The sequence below is a fragment of the Cyrtonyx montezumae genome, unplaced genomic scaffold (assembly GCF_038088225.1).
Source record: "Cyrtonyx montezumae isolate F1298 unplaced genomic scaffold, pur_monq_1.0 scaffold_21, whole genome shotgun sequence".
Taxonomy (NCBI): domain Eukaryota; kingdom Metazoa; phylum Chordata; class Aves; order Galliformes; family Odontophoridae; genus Cyrtonyx; species Cyrtonyx montezumae.
Genome location: NW_027071948.1, coordinates 5,020,723 through 5,041,238, shown reverse-complemented (window position 1 = coordinate 5,041,238; position 20,516 = coordinate 5,020,723). Strand labels below are relative to the sequence as shown.

Sequence of the window (20,516 nt, the reverse complement as noted above, 5' to 3'; positions counted from 1 at the left end):
CCTTGGCTTTACATTCTGAACGACACTTAATGGTAGATAAGCTGCAAAGTAAACGACATTAGCTGGCCTTACGTTACCGAGCACTGAACACAGAAGATGCAGCAGTCGGTGGCCTCTGCATTGCTGCATGGGGCACCCTGGTACTTAGTGCTGACAGAAGTCCCAGTCCCAGTTGAGCTAATGAGGAAGTTCTGCATTTAAATCATGTTTGATCTGGAGGAGGTGTCTCCAAGATCAAGCTGCTGCTGGTCTGAGGTTCAACAATAAACCTGCAGCGACTTAAAGGCTGAGATGAAATGTATCTGTAATTAATTCCATGCATGTTTATGGCTTCCTTCATCGGTTTTGCTAAACATGAACAATAATATAATCACTTTTAGGCACAAGGTAAAGCAGATTCATTACTCGTTGTCTAGATACCTCTGCACAGAGGTCCATTTTTAGCCACCCTGACTTAGTTTTGCATTTTCAAGGTTGAACTGACTCTGAGCTGAAGGACGCTGATGATTCAGACACAAACACGTAGAGCAACAGTGGCACCTCTCGGCAAAGGGATCCTCCACCAACTTCTGGAAGGTGTCTGCCAGCTGTATGCAGACCTCTGCTGACCGAATCAGAAGGCAGCACTGTTATTGGCATCTTTCAGAGGAGCAAGAACCCTGATAATTACATACAGCATTATGTAGGGTGGGCTCTCCTGGGCTTACAAGCCTTAGGAAACCGATAGCAAATAGGTGAGAAGCAGTCAGTGAACCACAGCCAGCTCTTAGCACTGCGTTATGAAAAACACACTCCCTTGAAAAAATACCTTGAGAAGAATTGATCAAGAAGGGATTCCCTACAGAGGTATGAAAATCAGAAGATAGAGTAATCCTAGTATTTGTAAGGAAGTCCATTCAGATTCCTTTCACTGTCACTATGGCCACAAGAAGTGTATTTTTCTGTTTGTGATCCATGTACTAAAATTTGAATGAAAATACAACGCAGGTATCTTAATAAAAACACAAAGCCCATAATTAAAACATAAAGTCAGGCAACCATACGGAGATATCCTTCATTTCACACAACTCTACCAGTTTGTTTGGAAATACGGTCATCAATCATTCATAAATATTAAATATTCATAGTAAGTTAAAAATTTATGATTATTATCTATGGTGCTTCTAAAAACAGAGCTGATCTATGGAAAGAAACCACTTGCTTGAGGTACAGGGAATTAGTGAGACGTACATGTACTGCCCATGAAATTTGTATAAAGCACTCGTTCCAAACCTGTGAGCTGAGGGGACAGGGCTCCCCAGGCACAGCTCTTGTCTCTCTGACTACCAAGCCCTTTACAAGTAAAACACTGTGACACCCAGAGGAACCAAGCAGAGCACGCTAGGGAGCGAAATGGACAAAATGCATTTTGACAGAGAGCCTCTTAACTGCAAGAATGCACAACTCTACAAGACGTGTCAGTTATGATTAATAATACCTGGTAGAAAAATGCTGGCTTTGAACTGTTGAAGTTAACAATTGTTTTCACTTCAGCAGTAGTAAATGCACAGCAAAGATAACTAGCTTTTCAGTGACTCAAGCCACCAAGCCTGCTGAACTGAAGCTAAAAGAGGGGAGATTTGGATAGGATACAAGGAAGAAGTTTTTTACAAGGAAGGTGGTGAGGCACAGGCTGCCCAGAGCAGGGGTGCAGAATCCCCAAGCTCAGGCTGGAGGGGCTGTGAGCACTGCTGGAGCTGTGGGTGTCCCTGCTCAGTGCAGGGGGTTGGACCTGATGGCCTTTAGGGTCCCTTCCAACTCCAACCGTTCTATGACTGTAGGATTCTTCATCTGCATCGCAAATGCATTGCTCAAACATCCTACAAAACAGAATTTCAGACAGAATAGAGCTGACAATGAGGCTTAATTGGTCTTAATAGTGGAGCCATTGCTGAAAACACATTTCTTAAACTTGTAAAATAGATAACATTTATTCTAGGACACTCTGATGTTGTAATCCACAATTCATTACTGTGTGACAAGCACTTTGAGAGTCCTGGAATCATTGCAAAATGGAAAGGATTACCCAATGGCCAAGACAATAGAAAGTTACCCAATCAGGCATTACTATGAAACATCACTGTGCCAAACATTTTCTTCAAACACGAATTATTTTGCAGATGTGTCAGATTCATCCAGGCTTTTCTTGAAAAACTTTTTTTAGTGTTGGGGCTCTTTTAGTTACGGTCACTTCTGGCTGGAAAGCACGAGTGCAGCGATCTCTTCAATTCTGTACACAACAGCTAGATGCTGTGGTACAACTCTGTTCTGAAAGCATTGTAGACAGTGCTGACTGCATGGAATCGGCCTCGTCTGTGAACTTTTGTGACATTACAGACACAAGGTGGTAGCTAGAATTGACGTGCGCCTCTCAAGCAAACAGACTTCTTGCCTGGAAGGAGACCGACGTCAGCGTAGATGAGCAGCAGAGACAAGAAGCTAGATTCTTTGGACTGAGGATCTCAGCCCGCGTTGGGACTCAAACAAGGAGCAGTGATGCTGGTTGGCAAGTTCTGCAGGAATTGGGACTGTGGATGCCAGCTGTGAAGGGAGAGTGGCTACAGAGAAGAGAAACAGGCTGTTGACAAGAGGTCCACATGGGCAGGAGGCCTCTTTCAGAAAGCTATAAATATTCATTGTAAGGTACTTATAAAGAGCTAAGTCAGTTTTCTGTTAAAACAGCTTCACTGGGCTGAATTTAAGCCCTACCTAATGAGGATACAATGCCTGCCAAGTGCTGTCCTCCAGAGCTGCACATGCCATGGCACTGATCTTGCTGAACTCAAGCAAGTATAGCTCCTGGGAGTGGGGTTCAGACCGACCCAGCTCCACAAGGACAGAAAAAAGCTTTCTTTGATGGCAGCCACACATATCTGGCAAAGGTTGCCCATAAATCTGAGCATGTATTTTTTGCACTGGTGACAAAAACACCAAATTGCCATTAGTAACTAGCAGTTCCTTTTTTAGAACCACAGTTTGATGCTGTTTGCTGAACTAACATGAACTGATCAGCTCTCAGAAGACACCGACTTCAGCCCATGCCATTGATAACACTTTTATTCTGTGGGTCTAAGCAGATGTCAGCTGTAGGACATTAATGACAGTAATCTTCCTTCCATTTAAGAAAGCACCAACTCAGAAAAAACACATTATAAGATTTTAAAAACAATTTGGTCCTTCTTTTCTCAACTCCTTCATAGAAATTCTCCTTTCTCCCTCATAGAAATCACTCCTTTCTCCCTCATAGAAATTCTGCCCTGTCACTGAGCTGATGAAGGGTGCATAAACTCCCCAGAATGTGACACAGTCTCTGTTGAAGCCTCTTCCTTAATCCATATTCCAGGTTTCCATTTCAAAGCATGTCTTTGAGAGCAGATACACTGAGTGCTGCAGCATGCCACGAACCTGGTCTGTGCTGTGTGCTGCCTTCAGTGAAGACATCCTCTTGGTTCTTTTCTGGGGAGTATTTTCTTATGACTTAAAATCTATTCGAGTTCAAAAGGCTGTTTGCATGAGAACTTTCCAGAAAGGAAATTATTTCCTCAGTGTGAGGTGTTAAGAACTGTAGTAGCTATGAAATAACTGCTAAGCTCATTGGTGAAGACAATTACGTGCTGGAAATAATTTTGTAGTCACAGTGATGGGCGCATTCACTTTGGGTACTGAAGGACCCAACTTCTTTTCAACAATGGCCCATAAGGAAATGGTTATATCAATAATCTATTAATCGTTCTGGGGCAATAACATTTGCTAAGAAGGAAAAAGTCTCCAGGCACAGTCGTTTTCAAGGGAAGCTCTTTAACATCACATGCTTTTCTTCTTTCTATTGCAACCCCTAAGGACACTGGACTCAGCTGCAAGCAGACAATGCAGAGACAGCCCCTGGCCCTGAGAGCTCCCTGACAGCATTGGTTCATTGCACTGGTAGGACTGGTTGCATAAACCCATACTTACCTGATTCAGCCTTGTAAATATGTAATTTAGGCTGCTGCCTCATGGCATATTTTATGTCTAATTTAAGGAACTGTATATTTGGACAAGAGAGTCCGGATGCCTGTCAGGTAAATGTTACGAGCTGTAAATTTTCACAGCAGATTTAACACTAAATTTAGTCAGCTCTATATTTAAAGAGCACGTTGACCTGATGTTAGCCCTTGTCCTTGACAGTGGTTGGCCTGAGAGAAAGATAAGGATCCCTGGGGGAATGCTGCTGGAGCGTCCCTTATGCTTCACACAGCTCCCTCCTGAAGTGGCAGCCCCCAGATCAGCACCTCAGCAGCATGGCACTGTGGGGGCTCAGCCCTGTCCTCCCCACTTCTCATCAAGGTGAGGGACACACAACACCAGGCAGAAAAGTGTGTAAGGAGAATGGGCTTCTGAGCTGTGTGTTGCCCAAGCTTCCTCTGCACACCAGCCTAGCAGCCAATACAGAGAAAATATCAATTCTTACTTTCAGAAAATGAAAAGAAAGCAACTTTGAGTTCCTACATTGATAGAGAAGCTCTGGCTTGCCACGTGCTGCTTGCTGATGCTGCCCAGAGTCAGCTTTCTAGTTCAGCTCAGCTCCTGTTACTTATAAGTACTGAGAGTAAATTAATCCAACCTCTGCAGTGCTTTAGGTTGAAATACAGCAATCACAGCGGTGAAAATAAACTCACAAAGACCCCAGCCAGCTTAGGGCAGACCAAGAGTCTGTACACTGAACACAAGGGCACTGCAGATGTGCAGGGAAGCAGTAGGTGGCAGAATTTGCTCTGTTTTCATGCTCCCCACCCTCGGCTTCTCTGGCATCTTCGTGAGAGGAGCTGCGATCTGTGAAGCTGGGGCCATCTGTGGATACAGCAGCACATTGGTTTGTGAGAGTAAAGGACCTGTAAAGGCCATCTGCTCTGATCCCCTTGCATTGAGCAGGACACCCTTTCATGAATAGTATTTTCTCCTGCCAATAATGTAACTGGAAGACAGAAAAGCTGATGCAAGCCAGCCTAAAAACGACCTGTTGTGTTACAACAGGAACAATTTGCACTGTCAAACAAAGTCATGGGATATACACAGCAGCCACTTTCACCTGTCACGCTCCACGATGCAATACCTGAAGGCAGTGTTATGTCCAGAACTGCTGCTGCTATCGTTTTTTGGAGGAACTTGGCCCTTTCTCAGTGGTTGTGTTACAAGGAGGCAAGGTGAACTGCCACAGGAGAGCTGCGAAGCAGCACGGGCACTTCCATCCTTATTCCCATGTTTTAACCACTTGACTAAACTTTCTCTCCGACAAAACATTAGCATCTACCAAACTGTTCTGCCTAATGGCTCAGACAGCATTGTCAGCCCGTGTTTCCGTGAGCAGGGTGAGGCAGTGCTGTTGCTCTGTACCTGTTTCTGATTAATGAGCCTTTTCTCCAGCAGGTCACTCTCAGGGACAGCCTCGTTTTCTGTTTGCAGGGAATATTTGCGCAGCCGCCTCCGTTTGCTCATAATCAGCAAACTGCTACAGGCAAAAATATGTTCCAATTAATACTAAATGAGAAATGAGCTGTATTTTTTTCTCCCCTTTTCACAGCTGCTAATGAGGAAAATCAAAATAGAAGTTTCCAGTGAATGAGTGACAGCTCTAAGGTGTTAAAAGTTTAAGTCTTAACACAGACAAAGCACTCTCAGGCCCCCAATACCAACCCTGTGAATGAGAAAATGTCAGAAATGCCTGTGAGCTTTGAGATGGCCTTTAAACACCTGAGCACTGGCACCAAACCCCCACTATAATGGGCAGTTTGTTGCCAAGCTGGAATAAATTTCAAGCTTTTTTTTTTGTTGTTGTTGTTTTATTCCTAAAGTGATTACTGCTTTGGCTCACGGTGCTCTGATTTCACTCTGATTTGTTAGAATGAAAAAGCATATTTTGCTTCAGACAGGGAGAGATAGCAGCTTTTGAATAACTTCTTTTACAGATATTGAGGAATCAAAATGGTAGAATTCTGCCAGCCAGAACAGCAGTTTTCTTTCCTCCGAACTTATTGAAATGTAGTGTTCTTCCATATGTTTTTAAGGCCTCTTTTAAGGAGACCCACTATGGCCAATTATTGTCTTCCCTTAAGAACTGTGTAACAGTGATCATTTCCCCTTCAGTGCTTCTCATGGAATTCCTATGCCAGGACTAACAGAAATAGCCCACATGAAATAAACACCATATACCACAACATCAGCCACTGTATAAGGTGAAATATCTAAGTATTTACTGTGAAAGAAGTGCTGATGGCTGAAGGTCCATAAACTCTGCTGGAAGTGGCATCATAACATGCACATCACAGCAGGGACCCAATTCTACAGTGTGAGATGCATCACATGCAACGTGGTCCAAAGGAAACTGAAAACAACAGAAAGACCCCCAACTATCTGTGTGTATGGTCAGGCTGTTAACAGTCTGTTCTTAGAAGTGCAAGTACTGGGATTACAAATAGTTCTATTTCTAGGCTTTACTGACTCACAAGAAATCCCCTCTTTCTGATATCCCCTTGCACTTCAGTGTTCTGGAGGAGATTCCTCTCTCCATCACTACCCTAACCCCCTCATTTCTTTATAGATGAGACCTGATTAGCCAGTCAACCTCACAATTCTGATTTCAAGACTATGGTGGCAGAGAGCTGATAGCACCACTAAATTTGGTTGCAGAGGAAGAGCCACATGAAAGCTGAATTTCCCTTGCATCCTTGTCTTCTAATCTTGGGACTTTCCACAAACAATCATGGGACATTTTAGCAGGAGATCCTGACTGCAGTCCATCTGTGTTTAATTACCCATGTAAGCATGTACTAGCATCGATGTAGATGTGGGTGGGTCTACAATAAGTCACCAATGTGAGATCAGTATGAGGAAGGCAGCAAGTTTTTAAAGCAGCAAACTGGGTACTTGTGGCAGTTCACCTGCAGTGTGCAGGGCTCAGATTCGTGGTGGGTTTTGCAGCTCATGCCACGTTTTGCAGCTGTGATTAGACAATTTCTTTGCATCTAAGGAAGTGGAAATTACTGTCACAATAGCGGTACGTGTTTGGTCACAACAAAGAGGGATAGCATTGTTGTCATAGCTTTTATACAGTCGTAAAGCATCAGCATTTTCAGCACCAGTATTTCTGTTCTTTCACAGCATTTCAGCTAAAAGCATTTCTGCTTTTAGGTGCAGTTCTGGCCCAACTGAAGTCAGAGGTAAAAGTCTCATTTACCCAAATACCTGCTAGGCATGCAAAAGATCCCCTGTTCATCATACCTTCTCCTTTCACAGAGAGTTCACTATCACTACAACAACCCAATAACCACGTCCATTCACTTGCACCAATGCTATTACCATCACTAATCTGACTTGAGAGACAATTGACTTCAGTCCTTACAGCCAAGTGCAAGCTATGTTTGAAGAGGTTATTTAAACACTTGGCCCCTCGGTGGCACAGCATGCCACCCAGGAAACAAATTCCAAGAACATGTGCTTTAATAAAATAACCTTTACAAAAAGACAGCTGTGGATGCTGCACATCTAACCTCAGACATTTGGTGTGTCAGCCTGAACCTGTGACAGGCTGTGGCCACCTACGTATGGAAGCCATGTTCCATCATCAGCTAAATATATTCGTATTGCAAAGGGGCAGAATGCAAAAACAACCCTGCAAAGTCTCTGCTGGATAAACTCAGGAATCAATTCCCTAATTAGTCCAGGAAAAATAATTAGAGGAGACTGGAATAGCCACATTCCACCTCTCAACAAACATATTACATTGGCTATGCATCCCCTAATAAACATCATGTGAATGCTCTTCTCAGCCAAGATAACAGAGATAAGTAGAAATGAGAATCTTTCTCTTTTGTATACTGATATACCTAATATATTGAGATGTTTTGTTCTAGCTTCTACACTTGCTAAGAAGTAGAAATGACCTTCATTTCAGGGCTTTTGGAGGGGAAATACGCTCTTTAGCTGCTCTAAAGATTCATAGGAACTTCCAGGGGATGTTCAGGTTGGATATTAGGAAGAGTCTCTTCTCAAAAAGAGTTCTAAGGTATTGGCACTGGCTGCCCAGGGAGGTGGTGGAGTCACCATCCCTGGAGGTATTTAAGGAAAGGGCATGGTTCAGTGGGCACTATTGGTGGATGGTGGATGGTTGGACTTGAGGGTCTTCGAGGTCTTTTCCAACCTCAATGACTCTATGATTCTATGAACTCCAGAGATTTCTACCTTAACTTTAGCAACTTTTGTTTTGTATCCACACTTAAAGAGATGAGATGCATTTCAGTCACCATTTAAGCATTCCCTCAATTAGAAGTACTGTGCAAGGAAGTGATGGAGAGAGAGTCCTGGATGTGCCACGTCCAATTCTTGCCAGGACCAATGTTTCCCTCAGCAAAGGCAGACATGGCTGATGAAGTCACCACTTCACTGAACGAGGTGCAGAGAAACTGTTAAAACTCCTAACAGTAGAGCACAAATTTACTACAAGGTTGCTGAAAACTTTCTCTTGATATCACAGAGCTATAACAGGTTCAAATCAGGGACAGGATTTATTTGTCATCCTAATCAGATTCATACACATGCTGATCTCTTCGCTGCACCACTGGCTGGAATACAGCATCAAGAAGTGCTATGGAGCACTGCAAAGATACAGCAGAGACCAATATTTCACTATTTAGGGGGCAGAATATGCTTGAACTGAAATTTAACAAGAATGTTTCCCCAGTACTTGGGCTGCTGTGAAGAAGACAATATACAAGCTCTAATTAAGGCAAGTGATCAGAGTATTTCTTATGAATACAGTAAACACAACTTGGTTGTATTGCAATTAATAAAAGCAAGAAAACCAATTAGGGGGATATTTGGGCTATCATAACTTTAAAACTTAAAAAAAAAACCCTCTAGAAAAAACAATATTGGTATTTATTTATTAGGTAATGGAATAAAGACCTATGTCACCGTGAAATGACTGTGACGACCATGGGTATGATAAAGACCTTGCTGTAAAGCCAAGCCATTTAACACCTGCTCTTTTTCATTGGTTTGATTGCATTATTTCACCAATAATTTTAAATGCAAGGTGTTTGGGGCAGGGACAATTGTAACACTCTGCCTAGAATCATAGAATCCCCAAGGTTGGAAAAGACCTACAAGATCACCCAGTCCAGCTGCCCATCTACCACCAACAGCTCTCACTAAACCATGTCCCTCAACCCAACGTCTCAATGCTCCTTGAACACCTCCAGGGTCAGTGACTCCACCTCCTCCCTGTTGTAGCACAGCCCTGGATGCTGCAATAGGTCAGCAGGTGTGTTTGTTTGATTACTTTTTATTTGGAAAATATAGTTCTTTTACTGCTAACGCCCGTGGTTTCCCAACCCACACATGGCCTGTTTCTCCTCCCACTTAAGCTGTTGCCATATTTCTTTATTTGAATCTTTGAACTAGATGGGCTGGAACTGGATGATCTTTGTGGTCCCTTCCAACCCAGGACACTCTATGATCTTTGAGGAGGCAATTCTGAGGAGACAGAACAATGATAATCTCCTAAAGCAAGTGATGTCAGAGGGGAAGGACACCTGGAGGCTGATGAGTCCTATTGAGTGAATCTATAGCACACACAGTTACCAAATCACCAAAGGGAAAAAAAAAAAGGAGCCTAAGAGGTTTTGCTGATATCTTTCATTTTAGAGAACTGTAATGCTGGGCTGGATATACTCAGCCAAATGTTCTATGAATTGGGAATCTCCCAAGCTTTTTTATTTAAAGAGCTCTTGATATTCTTTTCCAGTAAGTCAGCATTAGTGCAGTAAACACAGGGCCTTTCATAACCTTGCTGCCTGTGATCCCTTCTGAAAGTCACTCTGCAATCAAATGTACTGGGATTTCATAATAGTAATTTGCCACACTGTCAGAAATAGGCTTATCGTGCTGCTGTCATTGGTATCGTGTGAATATCACTCAGTGTGCTCTGCCCTTCAAATGAAATCCAGTGCTCTGAGCCAGTCAGAGAGAGAGGAAGGAGGGGGGGCGGGGGTAAGTAAGAGAACATTAACCCTTTAAAATCAGGGACAGCCACATGTCAAGGATCCCACTGAATACGGTGCAGATATACCTGTTAATATGGCAGTTAATACATACTGGTAAGAAAGTTGTGTTTCTTTCCAGCCTACCTGAAACCTCTCCAAAATCTATTTCAGTTGTCTCTCGTTCTGTAGAGAACCTACACCTACAGCATGCCCTGAAAGACATCACTCCCAATGCCCACTGGCTGTTAGCTGATCTAGTGATGGTTGGAGGGGACCTGAAAGACTATCCAGTTCCAACCTCCACTGTGGGCTGGGTGCCCACACCAAGTCAGCCTGCCCAGGGCCCCATCCAGCCTGGCCTTAATGCCTGCAGAGATGGGGCACCCACAACCTCTCTGGGCAGACTGTTCTAGTGCCTTGTAAAGTATTAGCCTGGTCAGTTCTGTACATTCTAGCAGCAAGCATAACCTACAGGCTTAATATTGCAGGATTGCTTGTGCCATGGATTAATGCATGTGCCTGAAATGGATATGTCTTTGTGGATAAAGCCTTATTCTTTACAGCTATTATGGTATTTCTGAAGAGGACGGGAAGGAAAAGAAAGAACTCACGGAACTACAAAATCCCCAAACATATATAGGGAATGGTCATAATATCTCAGGTTACAATCTGTTTTTACCTTTTTTCCCCAGAAGAACTTAAAATTACACAAAAGATCTGGTCTCCAGGTAAAGAGCTAAAGCTAAATGTAACAGCATTTTCACACTTTCTGAAGTTATTTGGATATCTCCAGATTTTAGTGTTTTCCCAAGTGTAGGTGCTCAGCACTTTCTTTTGGTCACCTTCTCAAGCTATCTCAGCTTGCACACTCAGAACCAGTAGTTACTTGGTAAGCTGTTTGCAAAAGGAGTTTGTTTGCTTAAGAATTCATTTCAGAAATTGTCTGGGACACAGTTGTAAGTTCTTGTGGGGACTTTCCAGTGAATGAATCAGCAATGCAACATAATCAAAGTAATGTATTTCTAATGTCACAGCTCGGTCACTCAGAGTGGACGTCTTTCCCAGTAACACTTGTTTAATTTAGACCACTCTAGCTAGCTTGACCTGCTGCATCTGGAAAGTCTCATTTCCTAAGTGATTCTTCACACACAAAAAAATAGACAATAAAAGTTCTAATTGAGCTAATGACTGCACCTACTGCAGTGGCTTAACAGGACCCTGGGACATGAGTTCTTTATGACCTTGCTGTTTATCTACAGGCTCAAGACATTGCCACAAAGTCATCCACGCAAGCTGCAGGCTGTGCTGCTGCCCATTCTCTTGCAAAGAATGCACGTGTTGGTGGAGGTTCACACAGGATGGTACACACAGTCACTTCTCACCATGGAACTGTGCTTCAGGCACTGCACCTCCACTAATTGGGAAAAGAGCAGTAATTACAGTAATTTTGTGTGGGCTTTGTGCCTGCAAAGCACACGGAGTCAAATTTGCTTAAAAATATTAAGTAAAACCAGAATACTGCAGCATATTATAGGCAATTGGGTCAAATAAAGTACATTGTTGGTTTCTATTTCTGCCTGCTGTTGGATGTAAGCAGTTATATTTCACCATCAACAAACTCCTGAATGACTCAGTGGCATTATTAGTAAAATTAAGTGCCTTTATAATTGTTCTTAAAACCGTTAAAGGGCAAAGAGGTAGAGGAATAACATCCAGAATTATAACCTGGTCATAGGCCATGAACAATCAGCCTGAAATGTAATGCCAGGTCCTTCAAGAGAAATTATTCAGACCCAGCTCCCCACGAAGGTGTCCCATTACTTCCCATCTCTCTCCCAGGAGGGCTGTTCCGTTCACAGCAGCCTACCAGTGCTGTCACAGAAATGCCATCGACTAGGTTGTCCATTTCCTTCTGATCCTGGGGTTAAATTAACTCAAAAGACCGCCTGCCAGGATAGAGGTCTGAGGTTGAGTCAACACATCGTTAGAAATGCATTAACAAGTTGCTCCACATGTATAATTAATAGAGATGTAGGAACTCTAGGGTGTCAGAAAGTCGGCACTCCAGCCCAGTACATCTCTCCTCGTGCTTCTTGATTCTCTTTCCTCTTTGATGTCATTTCTAGAACAATGATATCGTTCACCAAATGTTATCCTCAAAAGGACTGATCTTCTAAAAGCAGTAATAGAGAAATAAAACGATTTTGCCTCTCGGTGCAGCATTAACACAGTGAGCTCGAAGTCTGTTAACACAGCTTAATTAAAAATTAAGCCTCAGAGCAGCTGCGTCAGGCAGGTAAGTGGTATCGTGGCCATTTCACAGATGGTTAAACACAGAATAGGAAGGTTAACTGCCTTGTCCATGGCTGCTCACTAAGTTAGCAGCACTGATGGGAGTGAGAACCCAGACCTGAATAAGAATTGGATTTCTTTGATGTACAAATGAGAAGTGGTGTTTTCAGCTTCACTAAAAATAATTTGCTTTTAATGGTTACTTTAACCAAGCGAAATACAACAAAAAAATTAGCTTTGGTCAACCAATAAAAAATCAGTTTAAGCCCCAAAGAAATCACACTGACATCTTTCGTTAAACTTTATATAAAAACTTGGGTCAAAGTCTAAAAGCAAACTGACATTTTGAAAACACAAGTTGCTTTCTGAGATGAGTCAGAGAGTTGGAAATAAATCCTTTTGCTTGTGAGTTCTGACAGGCGAGCTGATCGCTCTTTGGAACGGGTTTGAGCAAAAGGGTGAGCCGACATGACAGCAGCAACAAGTCCTTTCTTTTCCCCAAAGCTAGAGTATTGATGAAAGATATTTGACAAGGTAAATATTCAATCCCATCTAGAACACAGAAGCTCCTTCTTACTGAAGAAAAGCACCTTCATTTGCAGTCTCAGATGGCAGGACTTCTGCCTGCAGAGCTACTTGGCATCCATGACGAACACAGCAGTGCTCTGAACAGCAAGTTCCCCCCTGGATCTTTCATGTAGGGAAACATGCACAAGGTTTGCACCTGAGCTCCTTCCAGACCTGGGATTTGAATCTGCATTTTGCAACTGACTGTGCTGTCAGTTCAGGGAAGTTTTCTCCCTCCTTCTCCCTGATAAACCAGCAGTGGACCACCTCTGTTGAGTTTATCCTGTAGTTTTAGTGAAGGGGCAGAAGGGACAGAGAACAAGCAAAGCACAGAGAGAGCGGGATTTGATGGAGCAGTTAATTCCACCATCCAGCTGATGGACACAGCAGCTGTTACTATTACAGTCCTGATACCATTTCATTTATTTTAAAACCCTATCTTAAAGCTTTAATATCGCATCCATTTTAAATCACTTCATTTGAAGGTGCCAGCAGGGGGGATCAACTGGTAATGAACATGGGAAAAAAAGACAAGTCTCCCATGCCACTTTCTGAGACAAAGCTTCTTAGACTTTTCCATTTAAGATTGGACATCCTTAATTCTGCAGCAGTGGAACAGAATGCAGACTGAAATCCAGGAGGGCTGACAAAAGTTCATTAGTGACAACAGTAAGTAGGTGGAGAGCAGTTATACAACCTCAAAATCATTTCCATTAAATGAAGTAATGATACTTTCCCTTTCTGAGCCATCTGGCAAGATGGACAGTCACCATACAAGTTCAAGAATTAAGTCTCATGAATATGTGGTGATATCTGTGAAACAGGAGGAGATAAATTTATCAGGGTTAGGGTTAAGCTTGTGGAGGCAGAATAAGCACTGGGTTTCCCCTGCTGCCTGTAGGCTTGCAGGAACAGCATGGTGTGTTAACAGGGAGGTCTCAATTGCTGTGTCTCAAAAAAGAACAGATGAACTTCAGGATGGACAAATGGACACCTAGCTCAGTGGGAAGCTCCTCACGTGAAAACACAGGCCACGTGTGCTTAGAAGAATCCAAAGCCATTTTGCTCTATAAAAAATGATCCAGTAATCACTGAACTCAGTGGGGAGAGTCTTCTCTTCAGTAATGGTTTGATTTAATCAAAGATTGAAAGTGGCCAGCTAAATGGTAACGCTGTGCAAATGACAGGTGATGCTGTCAGAGCATGCTGCCTTACACGTAGTGCCCTAGGGACTGTGTGAACTCAGTGATGCTGCAGGGATGAAAATGAGGATACATACATGAAATTAATAACTCCATATCTTAAAAGCTTTTCCAAATATTTCTGTTAAAAAAAAGATCATCTAAAAACAAAACTAGACCAAGAAATTGGTCTAAAATTCCTATAATTTGCCTAAAAATCAGAAAAGTAATGAATTAAACTAGTATGGCAAAGATACTCCTCCAATAGATTAGCCCCAAGAAAGTAATTATTTCTGTTTTTTGTTTTAATCAGATCATCAATCCTATACACAGGAAAATCTCTCTCTTCATAGACCAGAGCAGTGGAACATTCCCATATCTAACATGTCCCTCAAGAGATTAGTGTCATCTCTCAGGGATTCAGCTGACAAGCAGCACTGCTAAACTCTGCTGCAGCGCTCTGCAGGAGGCTCTACAGGTGAGTGCTCACATGTTGGGCTGATGGGAGCACTACTCGAGCCCCCTTTCCTTTTGAGGACACATGGGTGCCTACACTACCAGCTCCAACAAGCCCTCATTCACCTCAGTGTAAAGGTTACCAACGTAACCAGCTGCTGTGCTCTGTGCAAGCTGTGTTTCCTGATGGGCATTTGCAACAGACACACTTGCAATCCTGCTTTGCTCTGGTGGGAGGAGCTGAGTCACTGCTCTGTAGACTACAAGGAGACACCTTGAAGCAGAAAATGGCTTTGAAGAGCCAGCTTGCTTCACAGAGCAGATGGTTGGGCTAGGCTGAGGTTAAAGACATTCATTACAAATCCATCATCAAACTAGGACATAGACGTACAGTGATTATCAGATCAAGAGAGTGTGCTTCGAATGGCAACTCCTGTGTTGCTGTCAGCTACACAAGGCTGCAGTCAGTTTACAGTAAGTCAGGTCACATCCCCCTCTCCCAGACCTGAGAGCAATGCCACCAAACCCAAAAGGAATCTGGAAAGCTACGGGACTTGTCTCTGCACAGAATGCCTGCAGTCTCCAAACAACGCCAGCTGTAAGCCTGAACAGAATTAGATTCACTCCCCAGTGCAGAAATCACAAACTCCAGTGGCTAACATGCATCACTGCCAAAGGCCCTACCAAGGGAACCCTACCAATCTTCACCAGATAGCAACCAGATCCCAAATAACGCAGTAGTGAAATGAGAACTGAGGCCAACATGCAGCTAGAATTGCTATTGTTAAAGCATAGCTCAGGTTAAGCAGAAAGCAATGACTTCCTTTACTGCACACACACGAACACGTCGCTCAGCAGTGAATAAGCTGCATCCCATATGCCACTATGGAAGGAATGTGAGGAAATTGGCCTGCCTGGAATGGTTCTTCTGAAAACAGTGCAAACTTCCCAGCCTAATGGCTTCTGTTCCCCCCAGGAATAACATAAATTAGACCGTGTTAAATTTGTAGTGATCTTCTTGTCGTATGCTGTAATGTTCACGAGGTTACGGTTCGAACGCTCCCTGCTTTCAGCTGAAATCCAGCACTGAGAGGTTTTTTAAACTGGTTGTTAAAAAAAGCCATTCCAGACTAAATAATCCCTAAAAAGGCTCTAAAATCCCTCACTTCAGACCCGCTTCAAAATTCTAACACTGCTGGAAGCAAGATTTACAATCAGATCTTTAGAGTTTCCAACCTCCGGTCGTTCAGCGGTAAAGTAAAAATGCAGAATACTTCTATGTCACTTTCTACACAGAGCCTTACCTGAAGCTGGCTAATACAATGACATTTGGGACTTGCTATGGGAAGGAAGCAGTGAAACCATTCACAGAGCAACATGAAGATACAGAAGTTCTAATTTCTTGCCACTGCTCCACACCTCCTCTGCCAGCACTCAGGCTTTAACATCACCGTGTTAAAATTAAGGCAAATACCCAACAAATAAATAACTCAAAAATTAGGGTCACCTCCAAAATCATTACACCATCGCCTAACTAGCTCTCATTCTCCTCCTTAGTGATATTTACAGATTGCTTGTATCTCTGGTTAACCTTTTATAAGACCAGTAGGTGCCACGTTTATATGGCATCTTTTGGAGTATTTCTCCATCTTCAAGAATAGTTTATATTGTTAATAAGAGCACCTCTGTGCGTTTGCCCATCTGACCAAGATGACCATAAAGGATTTATTCTGGTCATTTCCTTCCGTGACCCAAATTCACATTTGCAGCCAGATCTTGGAAGGATAAAGAGTAATACTTTAACCCACTGCAGATTGCAAACCTAATCTACTCTTAAGAGAGCGACATTCACTCAATTCGAGAAAAACTGGTGGGCAAAAAGAGACCACAACTGTTTGTCAAACATGTTCACAGCCATTTCATTCCCTGTTATATACCACGAAGACTAAATATCATTTCTACTGTAAAGTCTTTCAACACTTGCCCTAATTAGAGAGCCCTCCACAGCACCACCAAGCCATGCCTTGGAATGTCAGATAGCCAGACTGTATCACATTCAGATTTTAAGCAAAGGTCACAAAGCTGGCTTTACTGCTCAACTCAATCCTATTTCTGCTCACTGTTGTAGCTAAGGGGAGTCTGTAAGGTGCTGTACAATGCCTCTATCCTGTGCTTTCCTTCACTGGTGGTGGTGAAAGAAAAAGAAAGGGAGAGTCAAAGTCCAACCGCTTACATTCCAGGGACAGCAGCTTCGAAGAATGACCTCAGTTTGGTGAAACAACTGAAGCACATCTCACCAGCACCACTGTCTGTATAGGTGTTCCTGACTTTCAGACTTTTGTATGGCCTATTAAGTGACACATTGCATTTCAGAGTCAAAACTAAAGCTTTCCAATAGGCAACTGGTGCTGTGAGCACGTTACTCTTTAAGAGGCAATGCATTTCATACCTGGCATGAAGGTATGAACCTGTAGAACTTACTTAATATTGGAAAGAAAGCAGCTCTGCCCTCTAAACAACGCTGCTGTGAAGCAAACTTAGCACTGCTGAACAACTCTAGCCCAAGCTGTCTTCTTCACTCCTCATTTGCTGCTCACCTCCCTCTAAACTTTTCACTTCCCACAAAACCAACAGTAAAAGCCTGTTCTGAAGTGTTTACTTGTATGTTTTTTGACAACTCCCAGAAAAGCACATTATGTCTGCTAGCCTAACGTTACACAATTCCACGTGACTTCATGGTGGCTCTTGGTGGGCCATAAGAGCACATGGGAACAGGAGAGACACCTCATAATCCAGGCACTCTGCTTTGCTTTTCTGTCAGTTTAAGATCCAATAGGTTCCTCTTGCTAATTATTTACAGTTGTAGATGGGTGATTGTCAAAATGAACAAAACAGTGTTTTTCCTAATCTGCTGCTGATGGGTGTTGGTGATTTGCTCTGCTGTACTGTGCAGAGATAGTACCAAGCTAGATTTATTTTGTCTAAGATGCAGACAAGCTACAGGAAACAAGACACAATGGGGAAAGAAGACTGCAAGATGAGAGTAGGAATCTGATTAGCAGTTGGAGTACTTCTTTATTACAAAGCACCATTTACCACTGGATGATATATTAGAGGTTCTGCTGTAGCCATTTTCTACTATTGTGCCACAAGGTTATATTGCTCCAGCGTTAACAGCTGGGACATGAAATGTTTCTGGCAGCTTACACGTAATGCAGGCTGCTTGGCACTCAGAATCTGGGGCAGATCTTACTCTACAATAGGAAATTTCAATTACACCTTCACCAAAATGAATCACAATGACTTACCTCCACAGTAAAGCAACTCAGTTGCAGCTAGGGGTCAGTAAAAACCGGTTAGAGCACAAATGGCATTATTCCATGGTACCTTCGAGAAGAATGATTCAATTCAGGAACTATCCCAACATGGGCTTAAGTTAGGAGTGTGACAGCTAACCACTTGGAAACTAAGTTCATTTACTCACGTAGTATGTAGGCTGCACATGCTGAATCAGTAAAAAGTCCTGCACAGATGCTCCCATGGGTTTGAAAGCCAGCACAGTGGGATCTCCTCTAGGGATGAAGGACTGTCTCAGGCTCAGCATCTCCATCAGGCTTCAGCTGTTCCACTGAGGCTGTCTACAGGGGTGATAGTTACAGCAAGCTCTAGTATTGTTATACACACACTCTCTCTACTGCACAAGTGTGTGCAACCCTGTCCACATTTATAGGTGACTGCACACAGCCATTCCCATAGCTGGAAGACAAGACCATTTTAGGTCACCTCTAAGTAAGCTGGGCTAAATGTTAGCTGTCAGTGCACAGTGGCTCACCCTGTACTATGCATTTGAGGGAGACAAGCAGTATGCTCCTCTTTAAGAGCTTCCAGAACCATCCCTTCAAGGTACTTTCCCAACATGTTTTTATGCCACGCCAAAACCTGACCCACTAATGTTCACATCGGAGTAAGGGCCACAGCAGGGATGAAGCTGTCTCAAAAAGATATTGGCTGACTGTGGATGAAATGCTAGGTTTGGACAGTCGCTTCAGGTGATCTTTATTTTATAGTTCTGGGGATTAGTTATTCTCTTAAACCAATGTGAACACTTCTAAAAAGTCAGTCTGTATCTCAATTACATTATGCAGATTTGCTTTCTTGCACTTTTTTGGATTCTCACGCATACCAAACTCCAGCATTTCATCAAGGAGACATATCTGCAGGCAATGTGACAGCTGCTTCCTGGCGCTCTGAGCCTGCAACATTTTATTTGGGTCATGCATACTATCTTTCCTTCCCCTTGAAGCAGGTAAAATGTCTGCTTGTTGCTGACAGCGGGAGATACCATCACAAAAATTAAACCATTTCAGAAGAAAACTGTCAAGGAGGACAAACTTGCAACTTCATGCTTACAACAATGCACAGGGCAGTGTTTCTCCAGCTAGCAGTGTATTGCACAGGGAGCTAAATTCAGCTCTTACACTTGGCAACTTCACAAGTGGGAGTTACTGCAGTCTGAGTGCAAGCTCACTGGATCTCATCCATAGAAAAATCCCTTCACGGGGAGACTTCCCCTGTTCACAGAGCTGGAGGTGGGATGACCTCCATGCCTCTACCTCCATGGAGGGAGATCTGCAGTAATAATGCAACCCTTGGGACACTTTCTCCTCAGCTCTATTTGCAGGGAATCATCATGGTGACGACTAGTTCTGGCAACAAACCAACGGGGGCACGTTTTGTTCTGAAGATTATATAGAGTAGCAAAGATCCCAATCAGAACGAAATTTAAGTTCTGTCCCATTTACTAGCAATTAGAAATATGGAAAATCAATACAAATACTATGAAACTGTTGATGCCTACATTTATCCTAATGGATAAATATTCCTAACTGGATGACTTCAATACTAATGAATCAGACATTAATCAGTAAAATATCATTAAAGTTTCTTATCTGGAAAAAACAACAAACATACTTTGTAAAATCACTTTGATGTGATGGAGTGTCCCGAACAGCAGCTTCATAAATAAAGCTTTACTAAGCCTTGCTCTTCAGCTTGCACTGGGATATGTGGGTGTCAGCTTGGTCTGCTCCTTGCTGTTCTGAGGGGTGCTAAGTTCCAAATAAAATCGGGGATTTATGTTGGGTTGAACAAAAGTCTACAAGCTAAAACCAAATCTAGATCTTCATTTTGAGGCATCGCAGTAGGATGAACCTGCAAGTAAGAGCAGAACCGGGTCAAAATAGTTGAGTTTGAGATGTGACCTCTGCAAAATTAGTCAACCTTACAGGATAATGAAGCAAAGCCATGTATTTGTGAGCAAAGGAAAGGTACAAATTTGCTGAACCTTCACTGGTATCGCACTGGAAAGCTCAGTAGGACTGGATGCAAGCTTTGAGTCCATAATAAAACTTGCAGACAAAAAGGTGTGACCCAGTTTCTTGTTCCACCACTGAACAATTTGCACAGCTCTAAATATAAAACTGTTGATAACATATCCATATTTGAACTGTACCAGGCAACAAGTTGTGTATTTCCAACCATACTGCACAATCTCTCCCTTTAATAAGAGAATCAGACGCTGCTTTTCTCTTTCTCATACCCACGTACAAATAAACATGAAAGCTCTTGTTGAAATTATAAATGTATTTGTGTTATTTTTAAACATGGCACTACACAGTGAAAATCATGTCATTTCATTTGTCTTGAAAGAATCATAGAAGACAGTATCGATACAGAACATCCTCTCACTGTCCCACTTAATTCTGTTTCAATGTGTTTTTAGAAATAATAATCTTAACGATGGCAGCATTAAGTCACATTGAATAAGCTGTAGAGCTAACAGAAGTAAACAGTCTTGTCCTGGTTTTAACCTCAGCGTGGTGCAAACCCCATCGCAAGGACCGTGAGCCAATGGAGCAACTCCACTGATGTCAGTGAAGTCATACTGATACAGGATCACATT

At 42.7% G+C, this 20,516-nt stretch overlaps 1 long non-coding RNA gene across 1 annotated transcript in view; it reads right to left on the bottom strand.

Moving 5' to 3' along the window:
* The window catches only part of LOC136049712 (uncharacterized), a 134,030-nt gene that overhangs the window by 59,884 nt on the left and 53,630 nt on the right, over positions 1 to 20,516 (bottom strand). The gene's annotated exons all lie outside the window — the stretch shown is intronic.